At 45.4% G+C, this 20,700-nt stretch overlaps 1 pseudogene; it reads left to right on the forward strand.

The window, feature by feature from the left end:
• The first annotated feature begins 14,766 nt into the window (after nucleotides 1-14,766).
• Nucleotides 14,767-17,079, forward strand: LOC128417462 (transmembrane protein 68-like; annotated as a pseudogene).
• The last annotated feature ends 3,621 nt before the right edge of the window (nucleotides 17,080-20,700 follow it).

Consider the following 20,700-nt stretch of genomic DNA (forward strand, 5'->3'; position numbering starts at 1 on the left):
GAGGAAATGCTAGAGATCCATTATTTGTATTATAATAGAAAATCCAATTCAGTTTCTTAGATGGGAAATTTCATACCAGTTGTTCAGTGAAGCATTAATTGTCAATGAGCTGTAACAGCACTGGAATTTCTCAAAGATTCTCTTTCCCTCCCCAGTTTAAACATTCATTCATTCAAATAAAAAAGGGGGTCACACCCACTGACCCCATCTACGACCTTCATGTGTTCAAAGGTCCCCATGCATACAGAACCTACCTATAAACACTCAAATGTACATAGATCCCTGCATGAATAACCCATTTCCCGAACAAGCTTTGTGGTGGAGTAAGGATTTGACCAAACTGCGGGAGGCAGTGGAAGACAGAAGTGCCTGGCGTGCTCTGGTCCATGGGATCACGAAGAGTCGGACACGACTAAATGACTAAACAACACCAACAAAAAGGATTTGAAACTGGGGTCTCTATAGTTTTGGTCTGAAGAATTTGTCAAGAATGTACAACTTGCTGTTGAAATGGAATACACAGGATGAAACGGTTAAATCAGCTATGATTAAATGGGCACAAGATATTGGTCATGACATTATGTTTGCTGACTGGGAACAGTTATGGACCACCGGTATAAAGTTCACGGCATGTAATGCCTTAAGAGAGAATATTATGAAAATGATTTATAGGTGGTACATGACCCCAGTCAAGCTTGCAAAAATCTATCATTTGCCCAATAATAAATGCTGGAAATGTAATGAAACTGAAGGTACTTTCTATCACCTTTGGTGGACGTGCCCAAGGATTAAGGTCTTCTGGGAAATGATCTATAATGAAATTAAGAAGGTGCTTAAGTGTACCTTTCATAAGAAACCAGAGGCTTTTCTCCTGGGCATGGTAGGCCAATTGGTGTCAAAGAAAGATAGGACATTTTTTATGTATGCTACAACAGCAGCAAGAGTGCTACTAGCAAAGTATTGGAAGACACAAGAACTACCCACGCTGGAAGAGTGGCAGACGAAGGTGATTGACTATATGGGACTGGCGGAGATGACGGGCAGAATCCGTGACCAAGGGAAAGAGACGGTGGAAGAAGACTGGAAGAAATTTAAATTTTATCTTAAGAACTGTTGTAAAATTATTGAGTGTTAAAATGTCATGGGTAAGGTAAAGCAGATTTGCAGCGATAAATGATTGGATAAGAGAAAAAAGGTTAAAGAAAGGGAATTATAAGTAATTTAGATCAGGGGTTGCTGAAAAAGTTTAAAATAGGGATGCAGAAAAGGGAGGCATGGGGAAGTCGAGGAAATTGGGAATAAGGAAAAAAGGTTATGAAATTATACATGTTTATATGTTTGTTTGTTTTTGTATTGTTATTTGTAATGTCTTATAATATATGTTGGAAAATCAATAAAAATTTTATAAAAAAAATAAATATATATAGTTTTGGTCTGAAACTCTAACCATTACACCACACTGACTCTCATATACCTAATGGACGAGACATTTGGTATGTTTTGCAAGTCAAGAGCTAGCGTTTAATATATTTCAAATTACTAATGCATTGGAATGGCCTCCTAAGTGGAGGATCCATCTAGCCCCTTTACTCTGCTCTTAGATTGGCAGTTGACATCCATCTGTCTTGGGAGGCAATGGAGGACTGCGTCTTTGGAGGTGAGGTCAAGCTGTTGGGCGGTTGCAGTGCCTGCTGTGGCTGTAGAGACCAATGCGGGAGAGACATGTTTTGTTGCAGCTGGGGCAGATGAAGGCATCTGGTTGTGCTCCTGCAGATGCACCATAGCGTTTCTTCTTTTCACTCCTCCCAGCAGTCATCCCACCTCTGGTCAGTGCTATGGATACATGACTTGACTGCCGGTTGCCAGGTAGTTTTCAAGGGATTCCCACATGGCAAGGCCGATGTTGCCAGCCTTCATGCAGACATCTTTATAATGCAGAGATGCTCTGCCAATTGACCAGCTGCCGGAAGCCAGCTCCCCACAGAGCACATCCCTGGAGATTCTGCTATCTTCCATTCTATGGATATGACTAAGCCAGCATAGACGTCACTGAGACAGGAGTGTGAACATGCTGGGAACGTGGGTTTGGAAGAGCACATCTTTGTTTGGAATTCTGTCCTGCCATGTTATACCCCAAATCCTCCTTGGATAACCTGGTGCCCTCCATAGATTGTCCATAGCTGCTTTGGTTTATTTTCATCCTTAGATGATTGTTCACTGCTACTGCCTTTTTACTCTTAGTACTGCTAAAGATTACTGTGGTGGGATGGTGAGCTGCTTGTGCGTAAAATCCTAGTCCCTCAGAGTTTGGCTAAGTCCACAAACCTCTGTCTGTGACGGAGCTCCTTAAGCATGGCTCCATCAGTCGCTCGTTGAATCGGACAGTGGGCGTTTACGGAACTTCTTCCAGCATAAAAGCTCCTTAACGGAAACGCGTCTTCTGGACTCTCGGCGTGACAGTTTCCGGCGAGGAGTGGGTGTCCCTATAGGAGGTCCTGAAACCTCCCCACTGTTCTCGCTTGAAGTGTCTCTGAGCCCTCCCTCCGACTCACTTTCCCTTGGAACTCCACTTCTCCCCCTGCTGGTTCCCTCCTCAGCTGAATGGTCTCTCTCACCCTCCGTGAGCCCTTTCACCTCCTGCGCCTCAGATGGCAGTTCCCTGACAGCTATGGACGATTGTTTTAAATCAACGGTAGATGTGGATGTGGCCAGGAGGGAAATGCATGGGCTGAAGCAGGGCAAAGCCACAGTGAGACAATATCACTCCCGCTTTTTTGCGTTAGTAAATGTGCTGGGCTGGGAGAAGGACTCCGCTGCCGTAAGGGATCTGTTCTGGGAGGGACTAAATGGGGCCGTGAAAGATGAGCTGGCGAGGGGAGAGAGACCTAAGAGCACCACAGAAGTCATCCAGAGAGCGCTGGCGATAGGGGTGCGCCTGGAAGAACGCCCTTGGAGCAGGGATGAGGGACGTATGGCACGCACACCAGCCAGAACAACTCCCTTCCTACCCAGAGAGACAGGGCGCGCGCAATCCACGCCTCCACTGGGGGGGGGGAGAAGAGCCGATGGAGATAGGTGGTGCCAGGGCTCAGACAGCGAGCAGAGCCCAAACACCAGGAGCAGTCAAGGTGAAGGCTCCTAGAGGGAGCAGGAAGTGTTATATCTGCAACAGTGCACAGCACATGGCCAAAGAGTGTCCCCAGAGGATTCAGAAGCACACTGCAGCCTCAGCAACAGTAAGGGGAGCAGTTCAGCAGGGGGAACAGCTACAGGGAAACGACGAAGCCTGGTTGGAGGCAGAGGCACTGGGGCCCAGCCAGGCGAGTCAGTGAAGCAGTCCCCAGAGATTTTACAGCCCACAGACCCCCTCCCACCCAAACCAGTGGTGCAACTCACCGCATTGCTCCAGCTGCCCAATGGACTCACCCTGGAAGTCCCTATTACCATTGACTCTGGTAGTAATGCAGACTTTGTAGGAGTGGACTTCATCAGGCAACATCGCATAGCACTCCTACCAGCCACGATGCCCCTAAATGTCGTCACGGTCGATGGCAGGGAGATACTGGGAGGAGAGGTGGTACAGCAAACACCGCCTATGGTAATGCAAATTGGAAATCACTGCGAGGTCATCAGCTTCAACGTCACCCACCTGTCGGACACGCCCATAGTGTTGGGCATGAGCTGGCTGGATAGGCACAGCCCGGCATTAGCATGGTACCAGCGGCAATTGACCTTCTGCTCCTCCTACTGCGCAGAACACTGTGTCCGGACCAGCCAGGGAGAAGAGGGGCAAGGGGATGAACCGCAGCTACACCTAGGCATGGTGGAAGCAGTACCCAACAAGTACAAGGCGTTTTTGGAGGTCTTCTGCGAGAAGGAAGCGGACAAGCTGCCTCCCCACAGGCCCTACGACTGCAAGATTGACTTCCTGCCGGGGGCGACGCTGCCGACTGGAAAACTGTATTCCATGTCTGAAGACGAACTGCAAGAACTCAGGGAGTTCATAGATCACAACTTGAAGCGGGGCTTCATCCAAGAATCCAAAGCAGTGGGGGGCAGTCCCGTGTTTTTCGTGAAGAAGAAAGACACGCCCCAACGGAGGCTGGTAGTTGATTACAGAATCATCAATTCCAGGACAAAGCCCACAGCATTCCCCATGCCCAAGATTGACGACCTGCTCGCGACGGTGAGGAAGGGACGAATCTTCACCAAGTTGGATCTACGAGGGGCGTACAACCTTATACGCATGCGGGAGCGCGATGAGTGGAAGACGGCCATGTTTACGCCTTTAGGCACCTATGAATATCGAGTTATGCCGTTTGGTCTGCAAAATGGCTCCCATTGTTTCCAAGCCTTCATGCACCACGTGTTAGCGGGACTCCTCTACAAGAAGTGCGTCTGCTTCCTAGACGACATCCTGATCTTCTCGGAATCGCAGGAGGCTCACGAGGGGGACGTCAAGGAGGTCCTGCAGAGACTACGGGAGCACAGACTTTACGCCAAACTGGAGAAGTGCCAGTTCGACATGACGGAGGTGGATTTCCTGGGTACAAGCTGTCCGACAAGGGACTAGCCATGGACAGCACCAAGGTCCGCTCGGTGTTGGACTGGAAGAGCCCGCGCAATCGGAAGGAGGTCCAGAAGTTCGTCGGCTTCGCCAACTTTTATCGCAAGTTCATCAAGGGGTTCGTGATGGAGACGGCGGCCATCACGGACACCCTCAGCTCCAAGAAGAAGAAGTTCACCTGGACGGACCAGGCGGAGCAGTCCTTTCGGAGACTCAAGCGTCTCTTCGCGTCCGAAGAACAGCTGCTACACGTAAACCCCAGCAAACCAATGAGGGTTGAAACGGACGCCTCGGACAGAGCGGTGGGGGCGGTCCTGTTGCAGCAAGATCCGCAAGGGGACTGGAGGCCATGCGCATTCTACTCCAGGAAACTCAGCAAGTCGGAACAGAACTACACCATCTGGGACAGGGAGTTGCTGGCCATTCATGCAGCCTTCAAGGCGTGGCGGCACTTCCTCATAGGAGCCAGACACACAGTGCAGGTCCGCACGGACCATAAGAACCTGGAGTACTGGCGCACGGCGCGGTTCCTGAACCAGAGACACATCCGCTGGGCGGAGTTCTTTACGGATTTCGATTTCCGGATAGAATACATCCCGGGAGACAACAACGTCATGGCGGATGCACTATCCAGGAAGCCGCAGTATCTCGAGGAAGCGGCACTGGTGGCGGCCAAACACATTTTCGCTCCGAAAGCGTGGGCGTGCGCTTCAGCCACCGTGGACCTGGACGCGGTGCGCAGCGCGCTGCAGACGGATTCGTTCGCACAATCCAAGATGGAGGAGGTGCGAAGAGGCACAGCGAAGGACGACGAGTTCCAGATACGCGACGGACTGCTCATCCGCAAAGGGGCTCTCTACGTACCGGGAGACGACCTCCGCACAAAAGTCCTGCAGCAGTTACACGACGCGCCCAGCGCTGGGCACTTCGGCAAGGACAAGATGGCGGAATTAGTAACCAGAGACTTTTGGTGGCCCAAGATGAGGGGAGAAGTCGCGGATTACGTCTCTAGGTGTGACACATGCCAAAGGGCCAAACCAGTACACAGGAAGCCGGCGGGACTGCTGGAACCGCTACAGACGACGCTCGAACCGTGGGAGAAAGTGGCCCTGGACTTTGTCACAGATCTGCCCAGCTCGCGAGGCAAAACAGCGGTACTCGTGGTTGTAGACCTGTTCACCAAGATGGCGCACTTCATTCCTTGCGCGAAGGTGGCCACAGCGGAACAGACCGCCAAGCTGTTCATAGACCACGTGTTCAAAGTTCATGGCTTACCATGGTCCATCCTGTCCGACCGAGGTCGCCAATTCATCTCGAGCTTCTGGCAGAAGCTGCTGGGCATCCTGAACGTCAAGATCAACTTAGCGTCGGCACGACACCCGCAGACCAACGGACAAGCGGAGAGGGTCAACGCCATCATGCAGCAGTACCTGCGATGCTACGCGAATCAACAGCCCTCGACCTGGGTGGACTACCTACCGCTGGCCGAGTTTGCCTACAACAACACGAAGCACGGGTCTACAGGGGTGACACCGTTCTTCGTCAACAATGGGCGGCATCCCAGAACCTTCCCGGGGTTAGAGACGAAGGGGGAGGGGGAGCCACGGGGAGCAGAGCACTTAGCAGCAGAGTTACAGGAGGTCCACGAGCAACTCCGAAGGCACTTGGAACTAGCAAAACACGCCTACAAAATGCAGACAGACAGGCACAGGAGAATCGGGGAAGACATCCAGGTGGGGGACTGGGTCTGGTTAGCAGCCCGGGCAGTGCCGGCCAGAACGTTAGCTAAGAAGAAGCTCAGACACAAGCAGCTGGGGCCTTACCAAGTCGCGGCACAAATCAATCCAGTGGCCTTCCGGTTGACACTCCCGGAGGGCTCCAGAATGCACCCGGTCTTTCATAGGTCAGTGCTCACACCCTACAAGGAACCCCACACGTTTCAGGCGCCAGGGAACACACCAGACCCACTCAGCAAACCGCCAACAGGGGAGGGGTCACCGAGGGCGGCGCCACTCAACGAGGTCACGGAGATTTTAGACTCGAGATGGGGGGAAGAGGGAGTTGAATATCTCCTCGCCAGGGAAGGTACCCCGGCCAGCGCCAACAGGTGGGTACCGTACTATGCCGTGGAGGAGCACTACCTCAAAGACGAGTTCCATGCACTCTTCCCACACAGACCTATGCCGGCAGATTATTTCGACGACTGTCTTTTCACACCCACACTTTCAGCCAGTACGTTCCAGGGGTTCTCATCAGCTGAGGAAACGGCGCCAGAAACAAGCTCCCCGGAGGGATCACTCTCGGGGTTTGTCACAGACCGCTCTTATTGGTGGGAGAATCAACCGGAGGTGGGGTGGAGCAGGGAACTGCTGAGGGGGCCCTTACACGCAGCATCACCCGAGGTAACAGGGGGAGGGAAGGACATGGACGTGTTGGGGGAGGATCCTGGGTTCGAGCACAACTGCAGAGAGATGGAAGCAGAGGAGATCGACGTCGACGAGCCCATTGCGGGCTGGCCGGATCCCGCTGGCCGGCTGCACACCAGGGGGAAAGAACGGTATCCCGCACTCACCCCCACAGCACTGGAGCACCCGGAACCAGCACCCGAAGAGGGGGAGGGGGAAGGGGGGGCTTCGAGGGGGGGATGGATGTCAGGGGCTCAGGAGCAGAAGCACAGGGGAGAGAGGAAATGGAGAGCGAAGGGGAAGAATCTGAGGGCAGCGTAGGGGAGTATGACAGTGACCCGAGAGATTCCATGAGCTTCTCCAGCGAATCAGAAGATTCCCAGAAGGGGGCGCCGATGGTCAGGGCTAGGGGGGTCCCAGGGGGGACGCACCAGAAACAAGGGGCCAGCGGGGACTCCCAAAGCAGCAGCGGGAGATCAGGACCAGCTTCCCCACCAGAGCGTAGTGGGGGGGAAGAGTCCCAGGTGTCAGGACCAGCGTCTCCTCCAGCGGGGAGAGAAGATGAGTCAGGGATTACCACGCCTCTATCGGAGAGTGGGGGAACGGAGGGGAGGTCAGTTTCAGCTAGCCTCCCCGAAGGGGGAAGCAGTGACAGGAGCAGTGTAACAGTCAGGAGGAAGGTTGCCGGCTGGGCGCGCGCGCCAAGTTCGAATGTACAGGCACGTGGGACAGCAGAAAACCCGGATTGGGAACCAGGTCCTAAAGCCCGCCGGAGGCAGGGGGAAGACTCAGGGGACTCAGCGTCAGAAGAGTCTAGGAAGGGCGAGACCCCGACGACAGGCGGAACCAGAGGAGGAAAGAGCAAAGGAAGAGGTGGAGCAAGGCTAGAGTCTTAAACTGGTGTCTGGGGGGAGGAGATTCAGACGGAGCTTCAGCGGTCTAGAGTTTGAGACGTAGAGCTGCACGCTGCGGCTGTGAAAGCGAAACTGAACTTCAATAAAGACTTTCGTACATAACAACGAACCGGCGTTGGTCCTTTGTGAGCTGGGACCTCGGGCAGCTCTGACAATAAGGGAATCAAAGGCGGTGGGGGGCAGTCCAGTGTTCTTTGTGGACAAAAAAGAGACTAATCAGCCCAGACTAGTCGTAGATTACCGGGCCCTCAACCTGGTGTCAGAACCCGTGACTTTCCCAATGCCCAGGATTGACGACATTTTAACACGTGTGAGGCAGGGGAAAATTTTTACCAAGCTGGACCTCAGGGGAGCATACAATTTGATTAGGCTAAGGGAGGGGGACGAATGGAAAACAACCATGTTCACCCCCCTGGGGGCTTTTGAGTACTTAGTCATGCCATTTGGATTACAATCGGGGTCCGCCTGCTTTCAAGCCTTCATGCACCATGTGTTGGGGCCCCTGCTGTACAAGAATTGTGTAGCCTTTTGGATGACGTATTAATCTATTTGGACAATGAGAAGCAACACGTCAGAGACGTCAGGGAGGTGCTGCAAAGATTGCAGAAGCATCAGTTGTGGGTCAAGCTGGAAAAATGCCAATTCCATGCCAGGGAGGTCGAGTTTCTGGGGTACAAGTTGTCAGACAAAGGCCTAGCTATGGACCCAGGCAAAGTGAAGGCAGTGCTGGAATGGAAAGCCCCCAAAACCCAAAAGGATGTGCAGAGGTTCCTAGGCTTCAGCAACTTCTACAGGAAGTTCATAAAGAACTTCGTACACTTGACAGCGCCCATAACGGATTGTCTTAGTAGCAAAAAGAAGTTCGTGTGGAGAGTGCACAGCAATCCTTTGAAAGGCTGAAGAAGGTGTTCGCCTCGGGCTTCCGGTCGGCGCCAGCGTTTAATGGCGGTCTCCTGCTGAGCTCCGCTCAGGGAGACTACTCCGTGAGTTCGGGTCCGACCGCTACGGCGAAGCGGGGACCCCTAAAATCACAGGCGCGGAAGCCTGTGAACAAGGAGACTCGGTGGGCACCTGAAGCGCCCCCCGTTACTGTGAAGGAGCCTTTCTAAAGGCTCCGGAGCGGCATCGGGTGAGAGCGCGGTGCTGAGAGTCGCTACCCAGCTCGCGGAGTGAAGCCGCGTCGCCATAACGGAGAGCGCCGATTCCTTCCTGGCATTTGGATTACAAATTACCCGTGAGTAAGATTGGGAAATCTCCGGGATTTAAAGGAAAAGATTTGAAAATTTGGCTGAAAACGGGAAAGAGCTAAAATAAGGAAGTCTGCCTTTCCCGGACTGCATGACAGCTAAAGCAACGATATATAAGCTGCAATTTGACGGAAGACAGTTCTATTTTTATTCAACCTAGACATTGAACCTGAACTTTCCCCCTTAGCAGCAGGAGTGGGGGGGATGAACTTGAACTAGTTTTACCTGCCGGAAAGAGGTGAAAGGAAAATTACTCCGCTGTTCTAAACCCTTGGGAAAGGACTGCTTTAAAAAAGGATTAAGTCACCGGGACTGGAAACTGTCATTTGAGATCGGATACAAAGTTGGTGCATTGCAAGTTGGATATAAAGTTGAGACTTTATTTGCTACTGTTGGTGGCTGAGGATATAAAATGACAGTTCTTTTAGTGGAAAGTTACTAGAAAAGTTGTGGCCATTTTTGTTTCCTCTTTCTTTGTTTCCCTGTACCTTGAACTGTGAGCTGCTCCCTCTAGAGGGTTGAGGGAAAATTTAACAGTGTGAAGAACAAGTTAGTGGAGTTTTCCATCTGGAAACAATTCCTGTGGGAACGACCTTGGGACATGAGAGGCCAAGAGGATGAGATAAAGACAAGAGCAAAAACAAAAATTGCACAAAGGAGAAGAGGTTCCATATCAGGCTTAGCCCTTGCAGGTGTAGAAGGGCAGGAAAAAGGGATGGATACAGTGACACAAGCACTATTAAAAATTAATGAATCACTAGAGGCCTTGACCAAGCAAGGTACAGAAAATTCTAAACAACTAACAGAGCTATCAGAGAAGCTTGATTTGAATACTAAAAGTGTTGCATCTAATACAGAGACTATAAATAAATTAATTGAAGAAAATGTTGTAATTCGTAAGACTGCTGAAGAGGCAAAAATCATAGCTGAATCTACGCAAGTGAAGTTAGAACCTGTTTGTAAAAAGCTAGAGGAGCATGAGGCGGCCCTGTCCTTAATAGATCTTCAGAGAAAGGAGAGGAATTTGAGATTGAGAGCCGTTCCAGAAAGTGAGCAGGACAATTTGGCAGAGTTCCTCACAAAAGAATTTTCGGATTTCTGGCAAGTGAATTTGAAAGAGGAGGAATTCAAGATAGTTACGGCATTCAGACTGGGCAGAAGACAGAATAAAAAGAAGCCAAGGGACTGCCTGATAACTTTGAGATCTAAGGAGGAGAGAGATAAAATACTGAATTTACAATATCAAAGATCTCTGGAGATTGAAGATTCCTTTGTGCAGATTTATAAGGATATTCCTAAATACATCTTGGAAGTGAGAACCTACTACAAGGATCTGACCACCTTGTTGATGAAGAATAACATAATATACAGATGGGAGTACCCGCAAGGCCTGTCTTTTAACTACAAAGGGAAAAAAATTAAAATAAAAACAGTGCAAGATAAAGAACAGTTTTTGGAAAAAAATCAAGAGGACCTCGTGAAGGGAGTGGTGGACCTGACTACTGAGGCAAAGGACTTAGCGGATATATCGAACTTGACATTTGGACTTCAGACCCCAACAAAGGAAGAACTGCTGGGGGCAGTTGGAGGAGCAACAAAGTAAACAACAACATGGCTCTACAATTTTTATTTTTTATTTTTTTATAAAATTTTTATTGGTTTTTTCCACACATAATACAAGACAATACAACACAATACAAGACATACAAACATGTAAACACGTATAATTTCTTAACCTTTCATTTCTTAAGCCTTCTTTCAGCGACTTCCCCATACCTCCCCTTTCTGCATCCCTGTTATCAATCTTTTCAGCATCCCCTAATTTCAATATAATACTTTCTTTAGGTCTTATTTCTCATATCCAATTGCTAATCGCTGCAATTCTATTTTGCGTTACCCAAAACATTTTAGCATTCATTAATTTTACAACAGTTCTTAAGATAGATTTTAAACTTCTTCCAATCTTCTTCCACCGTCTCTTTCCCTTGGTCACGGATTCTGCCGGTCATCTCAGCCAGTCCCATATAGTCTATTACCTTAGTCTGCCATTCTTCCAGTGTGGGTAGTTCTTGTGTCTTCCAATACTTTGCTAATAGTACCCTTGCTGCTGTTGTAGCGTACATAAAAAACGTCCTATCTTTCCTTGACACCAATTGGCCTACCATACCCAGGAGGAAGGCTTCTGGTTTCTTCACAAACGTGCATTTAAGCACCTTTTTCATTTCATTATAAATCATTTCCCAGAATACCTTGATCCTTGGGCACGTCCACCAAAGGTGGTAGAAAGTACCTTCAGTTTCCTTACATTTCCAACATTTATTATCGGGCATGTGATAAATTTTTGCAAGCTTGACTGGGGTCATGTACCACCTATAAATCATTTTCATAATGTTCTCTCTCAAGGCATTACATGCCGTAAACTTTATACCAGTGGTCCATAACTGTTCCCAGTCAGCAAACATAATGTTATGACCAATGTCTTGTGCCCATTTAATCATAGCTGATTTAACCGTCTCATCCTGTGTATTCCATTTCAACAGCAAGTTATACATTCTTGACAAGTTCTTAGTATTGGGTTCCAATAGCTCTGTTTCTAATTTTGACCTCTCCACCTGGAAGCCAATTTTCCTGTCCTGTTTGAAGACTTCATTTATCTGATAGTAATGAAGCCAGTCTCTTACTTTTGACTTCAGTTTCTCATAGCTCTGCAATTTCACTTTTCCCTCCTCCTGTTCTATAATTTCCCAGTACTTTGGCCATTTGGATTCCATATTAAGTTTTTTCACTTCCTTAGCCTCCATTGGTGACAGCCACCTGGGGGTTTTGTTTTCCAACAAATCTTTATATCGAGTCCAAACCTTATACAATGCTTTCCTAACAATATGGTTCTTGAAACCTTGATGAATTTTTACCTTGTCATACCATATATATGCATGCCAGCCAAATCTGTTGTTAAACCCTTCCAAATCCAAAATGTCTGTGTTTTCAAGAAGCAGCCAGCTTTTCAGCCAGCAAAACGCCGCTGATTCATAATACAACTTTAAGTCCGGCAGGGCAAACCCCCCTCTTTCTTTTGCATCAGTTAATATCTTAAATTTTATTCTGGGCTTTTTGCCCTGCCAGACAAATCTAGATATGTCTTTTTGCCACTTCTTGAAACAATCCATTTTGTCTAAAATCTGTAATGTTTGAAATAAAAACAACATTCTAGGCAAGACATTCATCTTAATAACAGCAATACGGCCTAACAAGGAAAGTCTCAAATTTGACCATACTTCTAGATCTTTCTTAATTTCTGACCAGCATTTCTCATAGTTGTCTTTAAATAAATTCACATTCTTAGATGTCAAATTAATCCCCAGGTATTTCACCTTCTTTGCTACCATTAACCCCGTTTCACTCTGAAACTTTTCCCTTTCAACAGCTGTTAAATTTTTGTCCAGTACTTTCGTTTTCTGTTTGTTCAACTTAAAACCTGCTACTTGACCAAATGCTTGTATTAGTTCTAAAGCTCTTTTCGTACTAGTGTCTAGCTCTTGTAAGGTTAAAACTAAATCATCTGCAAATGCTCTCAATTTATACTGTTTAGCTCCGACCTGAATCCCTTTGACCAGCTGGTCCTCTCTAATCATGTTTAATAAAACCTCCAGGACAGATATAAAAAGTAATGGGGATATTGGGCATCCCTGTCGTGTCCCTTTTTCAATAGCAAATTCTTCTGTAACCACATTATTTACAATCAATTTTGCTTTTTGCTCAGAATAAATTGCACTTATACCATTTTCAAAACCTTGGCCTACCCCCATCCCTTGGAGATTCTTTTTCATAAAACTCCAAGAAATATTGTCAAAGGCTTTCTCCGCATCCACAAATATTAATACTGCCTTAGTATTAATATTAACTTCCAGTAACTCCATAATGTCTATTATATTTCTCACATTGTCTGACAGATGTCTTCCTGGAAGAAAGCCCGCTTGGTCTTTATGAATCTCCCCCACCAAAACTCTTTTCAATCTTTTTGCCAAAATGTCTGCAAAAATTTTGTAATCCACATTGAGTAATGATATAGGGCGGTAGTTCTTAACCTGATTCTTCTCGGTCTCTGTCTTTGGTATAAGTGTAATATAGGCTTCTTTCCACGATTCAGGTGCCTTCTTCCCCTCCAAAATTTCGTTACAGACCTCCTTCAACGGTTGCATAAGCCATTCTTTCAAAACTTTCTAGTATCTGGAGGTCAGTCCATCCGGTCCTGGAGATTTTCCCAATTGCATATTTTGAATGGCTCCCTCAATTTCTTGATCCGTTATCTTCTGATTCAAAATCACTCTACTTTGTTCCGAGATTTTTTGTAATCCATATTTTTTAAGAAACTCTTCGATTTCTTTTTCGTTCACCGGCCCTTGTGCATATAGTCTCCTGAAATAGCTCTGAAAACAGTTTCTAATCTCATTTGGTTTATAAATGTTCTTTCCCTCAACTTCTAAGTTGGTAACCGTATTCTGTTTTTGTCTCTTCTTCAATTGCCATGCCAAAAGTTTCCCACATTTATCTGCCGATTCAAATGTCTTTTGTCTCATTTGTTTTATTTTCCATTCTATCTCTTGATTCATCAATTCCATATATTGTCTCTGATGAAACTTAATTTCTCTCAAAATTTCCTGAGACTTTGCTTTGGATCTCAATCTTTTTTCTCCTTCTTTTATCTTTTCCATGATCTTATCCTTTCTCTCATTCTGCCTCTTCCTTTTTATGGCATTCTGTTGTATTAAAAATCCTCTCATGACAGCTTTACTTGCGTCCCAAACTATTGCGTCCCAAACTATTTTGTCTGTAGACAAAAATGCAATGGCTGTGTACTGTGGCATGGTCCCCAATAACCCAACTGGAAAGAAGTTCTAGAGGCAGTAATAACAGGGTTTGGCCATTGGCATCTGTTCTTTTCTGGCAGCAATGCTGCTATTCCACTTCACATCCCCAGAAAGAGGCACTTTGCAGTGAATTCCAAAATGCTGCCACCCATCAGCTCACTGTTTTTCCCACCCTCCGTCTTCCTCGGTGTTGTGTTCGCACCACATAATTTAAATTGAGTGGATAGCCTCAGTACAAGAAACAACTGTGAGCCACCGACAGCCAAGTGGAGCAGAGCCTGTTGGAGCACTGCGGACTCTTCTGCTGCAGGCGGCTCTTCCCCGGACTCCAACGCTCGCTCCCGAACTCGCACCAAGCTGCCCACAGCAGAAGAGCCCATGGCGCTCCGAGGGGCCCTGCTCCCATTGGCTGTTGGCTCTTGCCCCAACTGCATGGCAGCTAACCATTTTGGCGCCATGCACGGTGCACCGTGTAACATTGTGGGAGCTGCACGACGCATCCTGTTGCATGTGCCAAGCTGTGGGTTCCTTTGCTGGCTTTTCCGCTGTTGACGCACGCTCCCACCACCCAACGTGACATCCCAGTGCAGAACAACGGGGAATGCAAGCGGCAGCAGAGGAAATATCTCCGGACACGATCTGCCGCGCGCCAACAGCGCTGACGGCAGCAGCAAATCCCGACGAATAGGAGCTTGCGGATCCCAGGCGAAACAGTTAGCCACCATGCAGCGGGGGGGGGGCAGCAGGCAGACAGCGTGGCGACTCATGATCTTTTATCACCCAGTTTGTACTATTGACTATTTCTTCCTTGTCATTAGACTTTTCAAGGAGACAGGGAGAGAGTGCTTTACAATAATTGATCGTGCCATATATTGGTTTCCAGGTAAGTTATTAAATTTAAATCATGCTTTTTTATATAAAATATGTGAAATATGATATAAAATAAAGCTATAATATAAAACAATGCTATAAAATATAAAACATTGTATCAGAATCAGGTGAAAAACAACACATGAAATATCAGCAAGTGTCCTCACAAAAAAGGAAGTTGGAAATTGCAGGCTTGCTTTTGGCCATTTACAACCTCAACCTCTTCTCCCAATAATGTTTCAGGCATCATATTTGAATCAGACAATGTTTCCAATACAGCATGTCAACCTGGGTCTTTTGGCCCATTATCACATTGCAGGAAAACCTGACCTGACCACAAAACAGCTATGAGAGTGCTTCTTCTTCTTCTTTTTCTTTTACTCTAGTAATTGCAAGACAATTCCTGTGCTTCCATGCAGAAATTTCATGCTTTCTTGTACAACTTGTCTACATTCTTCCTCAGGGATCTAAGAACTGAAGGAATCTGGATAATGTGACATCTGCTTTCTATGCTGTAACTGCAGGCTCTCATATAATAATTGCTGCTGACTTTAATACTAGAATACGACAAGGTTTAGGAAAATGCATCTCTAAGTTGTTGATTTCCTCAAGTACAAAGAGTATTGCAAAATTCAGTCATTAGTAAAGATGGCTATTCGTTACTGGAAAGAACAATGCAAAGTATGGGATTCTGCTTGGGAGCATCTGCACTAGCAAACCACCTGCGCAAAATCCTCTGTGGCAGCTGGGATGGGGTGGGAGGTAATGGCCAATCAAGCACTCCCCCACACAGCTTATATTCCCCCATGTGACACTGCAATCAAACACATGTGGCACCCTTGCTGTAGTGTTCATGGCCCTCCACTGCCACTCCCCCCGCATCATCTTCCTCTGGTGACACCACAGAAAGGTCATGGAAGGAAGGAAGGAAGGAAGGAAGGAAGGAAGGAAGGAAGGAGCCCAAAGTGTGCTCTTTGGGGGTATTCCACTGGTTAATTAATGTAGCATATATTCTCCACCCATATATCTGTGGATGAATCTCTGCTGTTTTCCACCAGCAAAGCCTCCTCTGTGCCATGTGTGTATCTCTCTCTCCGTGTGTATATACTATATTCAAAAGCTCTGCAGCCTAAAGGGATTGAAGTTTTGGGTGGTGCAGCAAGCACTATGGACTGTATTTTTATCATAATGCAAACTTGAATGTACTACAAACTTGACTTGAGGAACCCATGTCTAAAAAGGTGGCCACCTCAGCACTCAACCCCACTCAATGTGCTTTCCAAAAAAAGCCTACTGTTAGAACATCTGAGCAAAAGAGGAATTAGCATAAAGTCCCCCTCCATGAAATCCTAGTTGAAATGGATTGGCAGAGAGCTATGCTTGTGATCCATAATAGTGCAATATCTTTGGAACAATGACACTTGTATTGTATCCACACTCTTCTTCTATTTGGGTCTTATTTTGTCAGGGTGGAAGACGGCCTTAAATGCAGCTGGGGTGAAAGATTTCAATAAAGCTGAATCTGTGGAAATTTTGAAGAAACGCCATTCACTGGACTGGACATTGCCCCTGGTGGCGGTAGAGAAGGAAACTTCAGTACTGACTACAACATAATGTGGGGTAACCGCACAGGTTTCGCTCGGATAGCTTTGGAGGCAAAAGTGGTGAGTGATCTTTGTGCAATTTGCATTGCCTTCAGGATTATGCTAGATAAGACGCAATGTGTTGATATCCTTGATCTAGCATCCTAAGTAGTTGAGCATGGCAAATCCCCTGTTTGGGGGTCAAATGATATCTGGAGTTCCAAGTATTTCCCACCACTGCTTTTTTTTAAAAGCTATTATAATCAATTACATTTAAAAAGAAAAATAGCTTTTCCCCTCTTCAATTCTTGAGAATCTGGGGGACAGCATGTGCAATTTGAAGTCAATTACATTAGGCTTGTCATTGCAATACCAGATGCGGAGCATTATTCCTAGTCCTTAACCAAAATAAAGGTGGAGCGGGTGGGGTAAAGTAATTCTCCAGTTCTCAGCTACTTTTGATTTTGATTTTTGATTTTATTCTTTTAGCCCATCATCCCTATATTTACACAAAACATTTGTGAAGCATACAGGAACATTGGAAAGTCAAATGAGTAACTTGGTTGATCAAGAAATCTGCTTTCAGGCAATAAACATATTAATAATATACAAATTTTTAGAAACAGAATATATTTTTACTACTTTCTTGTAGAGTTTATTCAGTGTACACTGATCTGCAAAAGTTTTGCTGCCTGTCTCAGGACTGAGTGAACATGTCCTTGCTTAGCTTTTTATTAGATTTAAAAAATAGCTATAATCTATAAAAGTGGTAGGAACCCCAACATGGAGGGGAAGTGAGCAGGAAAAATACCATATTCTGCAGTCTATTTTACAACTTATGACCTTGATTTTTAAAGAGCAGAGAAGAGCTGACAGAATATGCTGCTTTTTCTTTTCCAAAGGACTCATACTATTGAACGCTTCCTCTCTGGGATGGATTGATTGGGATTGCTAAAAACTCAGAATGCCAACTAATTTCAAATTTGATATGGGATCGCTTTCTTACAGACTCTTTTCCCTTTCATACATAGGGCTGACAAGATGGTTTTATGAGAAAACAAGACTTCTCTACCTTCCCGGATATGGAGGATTTCCCGTGAAACTGAGGACATATATTGGAGAACCCATCCCATATGATCCAAATATAACAGCTGCAGAGCTGGCTGAAAAAGTAAGTTAACTCTACACCTGGAAGTAAAAAAGCAGAATATTCTTTTCCTGTTGGTTTCTCTCTTTCAGTCGTATAAATTGTCTTCTGCCTACTGACTTTGCTCCTTCTGTATGACGGGAGATAGGGTTTATTATATAGACTTTTGTGCATTATGTTCATCAGTCAGCTTCCCTCTCCGTAAATTGTTGAGACCACGAAAAACCTATGCATTTTATGTAGTGCTGCACAAAGAACTGCTCATGCAATAGGACTTCTTCTGCACACCATATGCCCCAGAATCTGCCCCAGAGGGTTCCTCCAAGCCCCCTCCCCAGTGGGGGACCCAGTAAGCACTGTACGCTCTCTTTTTTTAAAAAGAATATTTATTAAATTTTCCAATTTTTTAAACAAACAAACAAAAACAGAACAAACAAAAACATTAAAAAAGACATATAGTTCATAAATCATACTTTTCAATAACAAGTTTCTCAGACCTCCTCATACCTCTCCTCCTCGTATCCCAATTAAAGTTATTTGTTCAGCAAATCCTTCACTTAAAGCATTACAGCTTATAATATTACCTTATTTTTCAAACCCTTTCCCCCCCCTCTATGTTCCTTTGTATCATTACAGCTAGAAACCACTCAATTTCAATCCAACACCATTTAACTTTCCTTAATTTTGCAATATTTCTGTAAATAGTCCTTAAATTTTTTCCAATCTTCTGCCGACTCTTCTCCCTGGTCACGGATTCTGCTCGTCATTTCTGCCAATCCCATACAGTCAATCAGTTTCATCTGCCATTCTTCCAGAGTGGGTAGATCTTGCGTCTTCCAATACTTTGCGATGAGTATTCTTGCTGCTGTTGTAGCATACATAAAAAAAGTTCTGTCCTTCTTTGGCACCACTTGGCCGGACATACCCAAGAGAAAGGCCTCTGGTTTCTTCAAGAAAGTATATTTAAATACCTTTTTCAATTCATTATATATCATTTCCCAGAAAGCCTTAATCCTGGGGCACGTCCACCAAAGGTGAAAGAATGTACCTTCATTTTCCTTACATTTCCAACACTTATTATCGGGCAAATGGTAGATTTTTGCAAGCTTGACTGGGGTCATGTACCACCTGTATATCATTTTCATAATATTCTCTCTTAAGGCATTACATGCCGTAAATTTAATCCCAGTGGTCCACAACTGTTCCCAGTCAGCAAACATAATATTGTGTCCAACGTCTTGTGCCCATTTAATCATTACCGATTTAACCGTTTCATCCTGAGTATTCCATTTCAACAGCAAGTTATACATTTTTGACAAAGTCTTAGTTTTGGATTCTAACAATTCTGTTTCCAATTTAGATTTTTCCACCTGGAAACCAACTTTCTTGTCTATATTATAAACCTCCATTATCTGATAATAATGAAGCCAATCTCGCACTTTATCTTTCAGTTTCTCAAAACTCTGCAATTTCAGTCTGTCCCCTTCTTGTTCCAAAATTTCCCAGTATTTTGGCCATTTGGCCTCCATGTTAAGTTTTCTCTGAGCCTTAGCCTCCATTGGTGACAACCACCTTGGAGTTTTGTTTTCCAAAAGATCTTTATATCTAGTCCACACGTTAAACAGTGCTCTCCTGACAATATGGTTTTTGAAAGCTTTGTGTGCTTTAACCTTGTCGTACCACAAATATGCATGCCACCCAAACACATTGTTAAAACCTTCAAGATCCAAAATGTCTGTGTTCTCAAGAAGCAGCCAGTCTTTCAACCAGCAAAATGCTGCTGATTCATAGTAAAGTTTGAAGTCTGGCAGGGCAAATCCACCTCTTTCCTTTACATAGTTAGTATCTTAAATTTTATTCTAGGCTTCTTGCCCTGCCAGACAAATTTAGAAATGTCTTTCTGCCACTTCTTGAAACAGTCCATTTTGTCCAAAATTTGCAAAGTTTGAAACAAAAACAACATTTTAGGCAATACATTCATCTTTATAGCTGCAATTCGACCCAACAAGGAAAGCTTCAAATTCGACCAAATTTCTAGATCTTTTTTCACTTCGGCCCAACATTTTTCATAATTGTCTTTAAACAAATTCCCATTTTTAGCTGTCATATTAATCCCCAAATATTTCACTTTCTTAACCACAGTCAAACCTGTTTCATTCTGAAACTTCTCTCTCTCAATCGGTGTTAAGTTTTTCTCAAGAACCTTGGTTTTTAACTTACTCAATTTAAATCCTGCAACCTGACCAAATTCTTGAATTAATTCTAAAACTCTTTTAGTACTAGATTCTGGCTCTTGTAATGTCAAAACTAGATCATCTGCAAATGCTCTTAGTTTGAACTGTTTGGCTCCGACCTGTATACCCTTAACCATCTGGTCCCTTCTAATCATGTTCAGCAAAACCTCCAGGACCGATATAAAGAGCAACTTTGAGAGACTATTTTGAAATAAATTTGACTACTAATGTTGAAAAAAGAGTAATTTGGGATGCCAGTAAAGCCATGATGAGAGGGTTTCTGATTCAACAGAATGCAATAAAGAAGAGAAGCCGAAATGAGAAAAAGGATAAAATTTTGGAGAAAATAAAAGAAGGAGAGAAAAAATTGAGAGCAAAACCAAAGTCACAGGAGATTCTGAAGGAAATAAAGTTACTTCAGGTACAATACATGGTAGGCCATGGTTTTGAGAATGGTATTGGTGCAATATATTCAGAACAAACGGCCAAACTAATTGTAAATAATGTGGTTAGAGAACAGTTCAAGATAGAAAAAGGGACACGACAGGGATGCCCAATTTCCCCTCAGCACTGTACGCTCTTAAGCCTCAGTGAAACTATTACTGAAGAACTTCTGATGTTTGTGTGATTTACTGCAATTCTGCAAGTGAATGCGACTCCATGCTACTCTGCTATTTTTACCCATGCCCTGCAGTGCTCTTTTCAGGCAAGGAACCAGGAGGTGACTGTTTTTTCTCACTAGCCCTGTCAGCCATTGCCATTCTAAGAGAACGAGGGAGGTGTTCATAGTGAGTTCAGGCACCTCTCTTTTTTTGGAAAAATAGCACTGAACATAGTGAAATATAACTCAATAGCATTTCTGCAG

Source organism: Podarcis raffonei, chromosome 7 (assembly GCF_027172205.1).
Source record: "Podarcis raffonei isolate rPodRaf1 chromosome 7, rPodRaf1.pri, whole genome shotgun sequence".
NCBI lineage: Eukaryota > Metazoa > Chordata > Lepidosauria > Squamata > Lacertidae > Podarcis > Podarcis raffonei.